A 4,728-nucleotide genomic window follows, 5' to 3' on the forward strand; every position below is an offset into this window, starting at 1 on the left:
TGGGCCTCCCTTTCTTTAACCTCCTCAGGGCTGGAGCGGAAGTGACGCCTGTAGGTTCCTCTGTCTGAGAACATGGTGGTTGAAGGTTATGCAGTGAAGACACAAACTAACATGGGAATTCCAGGGACATTCCAGCAGAGTCAACTATACCAAAGTTCCCTATTTTATTGTTTTAAAGAGCCACTTTCTGAAAGGTCAGATATTGTTAGTTAGCTTTCAAATTCTGGATGGAAATTATTTGAAAAAAAAAAAAACTCAACAAACCTGTAGTGACCACGTACGTGTTCCTTACCATTCTTTAAATAACACAGCACAGCTATCACTTTACAGTCCATCTATTAGGCATTAACTAAGCTAGAGCTAGTGTGGCCATGGGTGGAAGTGTGTAGGTTTTATGCAGATACTTTGCTTTTAAGATTTGAGGAGAGAGGGTTCAAGAAGCAGCACTGCCTGACCCTCTGGAGTGATGACTAATGATGTAGGTAAGATCGCATCCAGCTAGGGCCCCATCGTTTGGTTAAATACCACAGGTACCAGTTAACTCCTGGGCTCTAACCTAGAGGTACACACACACACACACACACACACACACACACACACCATCCCCACCTCACAAATACTACTCCCCATGGTTTCTGAGACCTGTGACAGTTAGAAACCCAGCAGCTTCAGCCGGAGCCACATCAGGGTGTCTCGGGCCTTCTCAGGAGCCGCAAGACAGACGAAGCTATAAGCTTCTCGTAGTGTTTGGTGTATATAATGTATGTATGAGACCCCATTGGTGTTTAATAAATGATTTTCCTATTGCAGGAGAAGCTAATCAATTCAATTTATAGAGTGACTTAACAGGATAACGGCTGATGAAAGGGGCGGAGCCAGAACCACGGCGAATACATTTTATACAGTCTATCAAAACAAGAAATTTTACTAGTAGAATCTTGTAGCAAACCAATAAACTGGCTCAACCATAGTCAGCTATCATCACAGAAGCCCCGTGATCAGGGAGGCTTTAAAGAAAACACAGCAAGAGAACTTGTACTCCAGGTTCATGGAATCATTACAGGAAGGCTATGTGGTGAAGGTGACTTTTGGCAAGGTAAACTGGGACACCACCATGACACCAGCAGGGCATCAGTGTCACTGGGGGATGGACCTAATGGTGAAGAACGAAGGTCTTAGAAAGCTCTGAATTCTATGTTTGTCTGCAGGGACTTGTGGAGAGAGTTGCAAGAGTGAGCTGTTTCAGTTTGTGTCTTAATGAGATTTTTTTTTATTATTATTATAGTTTCAGGGACAAAAAAAAAAAATCTATCCTCTTGCTCAAGGCAGCCAGAACAGCAAGAGAGAGTCCAGTGGTGCTAAGGGGGCAGCTGTCCTGGCCTGCTCCCAGGATCTGCCCGATTACAGGAAATGCACGTCAGAGGAGTGCTGGTGATGGGAGCTGACAGAACTTGCAGTTAGCACTAACTGTAACACCTGCTCACAACCCCAGGGGTATCCCTGCTGCTCTCTCTCAGTCCTAAAAGGCTCCTTGGGCAAGACATCTTGTTGAAGGCTGAGACATGCTAAGTGGGTTGAGGTCTTGTTAGACCTGCCTGGGTTTGTGGCCTAGGAGCAAGGACTCAGAGGCTCCTAGTCCTAAGCCTAACTTTTCGTGATCACATTCGATTAGCAGCTCCAGCTCCGGCTAAGTCCTACAAGTGGCCATTGGCTATCTCTAAGTTCATAAATTATGCCACTTCAGCCTCAGGCTCAACTCTCATGTTGGTGAGGGTTTTGGTTTTTGAGGGGCGAGGCATATGCATGTGTGTATACACCTCGTGTAAAGCTACACGTACATATGTGTGTTTATGTATATAGAGACCAGATGTTGGCAGACTCCAAAGCACTTTAAGCCTGGGTGCTACATCATGAGTAGAGAGAAGCAGGAGGGAGCTTTCTGTGTGTGCATCCATGTGCCCAGTGTCTTGTACAAGATAGGCAAGTCTTGAGCGCATCCGACTAGACCAGCAAGAACGACACTGCAACAGGATCCTTCTGCACACGTTTATTGGGAGAGCTTGATTGTAGAGGCAAAGAGACCCCGAGCCCAGAACTGGTGCTGCTTATATAGGCCTAGGAGAGGTGTGTCTCACACCCGGATTGGTTATGCACTATACCTCATTTGCATGTTCCTCATCTGATTGGTTACTCTCAGTATCTCACAGTACCTCATTAACATACCTCATTTGCATGTCTCACATCTGATTGGTTATTCTCTCAGTACTTTGCAGAGCCTCATTATCATGCCAGGGCCAGGCAGTGTTTTGGCGAAAAACTTTACTGCATAAGTAAGCATTGGTCGTTTGCCCAAACTTATGTGTGGTGGCCAGCAGTAGCCTGCGCCACTCTGCAAGGGCACATGTGGCTTCCCACAGGCAAGCACTACGATCCGCCCCGTTTCCTCTCAGGCTGAGTTAACCTAATGAGGTTTGTCATCAGGAGCAGTTTGGTCAGGGTTCTGTTTGTTTTGTCTTATTTCCCTTCTGATCCCTCAGCGAGTCGGAGCCACTTTACCAATCCGAATTTATTGTTGTCATCGTAGTATTAATATTAAGGTTCTGCAGAGAGGTTGAGTCCTATGCAGGATGACTCTGCTCTCGTCAGGGTTCCGTCTGGGCTGTCTGCAGTGCTGCCCCGGGGAATCCTTTGACAGCTCATAAGCCATGGGTAAGGTCTCCCAGCCATTCTCAATCCCTGTGAAGTAAAGGACTCAAGGCCTTGGCAGCATGGGTTCTGTCAGTCTTGGAGCTTGAGGAGGAGAAAATACCATAGGGTTGAGCAGTGTGAACAAGGCCAGGTGAGACAAAGGGAGGGGGTGGAGCCATGCTGCCCAGGTCTTAGGAACCACAGCATGCAACATAGATATTATTTATTACACACTATTGTGTGGAATGCTTTTCACCTTGACCTTCCTTAGACTCTTATCTTTATGCCTTCTGGGAAAGCATGGTGAGAGGTGAAGGAACTCAAGCCAGTGACAGTGCCTGCCGTAAAGAGTTAAAGTGAGGCTTCATTGACATGTGTAGAAGAGCAACATTGTTGTGTCAACATTGTTGTTCTTATAACTGCATACAAAGTAGGTTGTCAGAAACAGTTCCCCCCATGTCTGTGGTGTACACTATACCACTTGGGTATATTGGACAGGAACCCACTGTTCCTGGGGCAACCCACTCTGATCACGTTTGCTTTCTATTGCTTTGACAAAACACCAATGTAACTTAGGGAAGACAGACTTCATTTCACCTTGCAGGCACAGTGTATCACGCAGGAACGTCAGGACAGTAACCTGGAGGCAGGAACCGAAGCAGAAGCCATGGAGTAACGCTGCTGTTCACTGTCTGTCCTCCTCATGGCTTTCTCAACCTGCTTTCTTATACAACTCAGTAAGTACCCCCTGCCCAAGGGGGACAGCACTCATCCTGGATCGTTCCCACATCAATCCTGAACCAAGAAAATGCGCCACAGATTTGCCTATAGGAATTTTCTCAGCTGAGGTTCCATCTTACCAAATGTGGTTTGAATGAGTTGGCCCCCATGTTCTTGGGCATTTGAATATGTGGTCTGCAGTTGGTGGTGCTCTTGGGGGCCTCTTTAGGAGGTGTGGCCTCGGAGGAGGAGGTGTGGCCTCGGTGAAGGAGGTGTGGCCTCAGAGGAGGAGGTGTGGCCTCGGTGAAGGAGGTGTAGCCTCGGTGGAGGAGGTATGCCGTGGCAGGGGTGAACTTGGACGTCTCAAAAGCTCATGCCTAGTTTGCACTCCTATTTGGTACTGACCCTCTGAAACGAAACCCCAAATAAACCCTTCTATAAGTTGCTCTGGTCATGGCGTTTTATCACAGCAATGAATACATCCGTTACTCAAGCTTTGGTCAAGTCGAAAACCCCACATACCCCAACCTAACCTTCTTCCCCAGCTCCTTGACTCCCTCCATCCACAATCACACCGTGACCTCTGGCTTATACCATATCTGTACTTCCCCGATTTTCTTCAGCATCATGTAGATGAAATTGGAGTCTCCCTGTTACTCTACGTAGAGTAAACAAGAGCTGATTTTTTTTTTTCCTCTTGGTGGAAAAAGAGCAGATCCATCTTCTGGCCTTTGGGGAACAGTGCCTTTGGTACTGCTGGATGCTGCAGAGAAGGGAAGAGGGACAGGGAGGATGTGAGGGGTGACTGCAAGTGCGACCAAGTCAGCTTCCGGGGTTTAGCTGTTCCTTCTTGGGAGCTGCAGAAATGTTTGGTCTGCGGGATGCAATAGGTGAATAGATTGACTTTTTGACCTTCTGCCCCTTTCGGTCATAAGGTACAATCTCTTGGAAGTTGAAGGGCTCAGGCCAAGGCTTTCCTGAGAAATCTAATTTTGTTGAACATTGAACCCTGATGCTCTACTCATAAAAGATTTCCTAACTCTTATTGCAAGAAACAGAAAGACTTTTATTTAAGAGTGAAGACAGAACGCTGAGCTGTTTCCGACCTTTTGTAAATGGAGTTTAAAATCGGGTTAATCTCCCGAGGTTTTAGCTGAATGCACAAAGTTTTCCTGACAAATCTTGGCATGAACCAAATCAACTGTGCCCCTGACTTGCCTGCTAGACTGTTCATTTTGTACTTTGCAAAGACAGACAAAACATGTCTCACAGGCATGAAGGCACTGCCTTTTCTGCCACAGCCTGAAACAAGTTGGGGTC

The sequence above is a fragment of the Mus caroli genome, unplaced genomic scaffold (genome assembly GCF_978045245.1).
Source record: "Mus caroli unplaced genomic scaffold, Mus_caroli_1 scaffold_10, whole genome shotgun sequence".
NCBI lineage: Eukaryota > Metazoa > Chordata > Mammalia > Rodentia > Muridae > Mus > Mus caroli.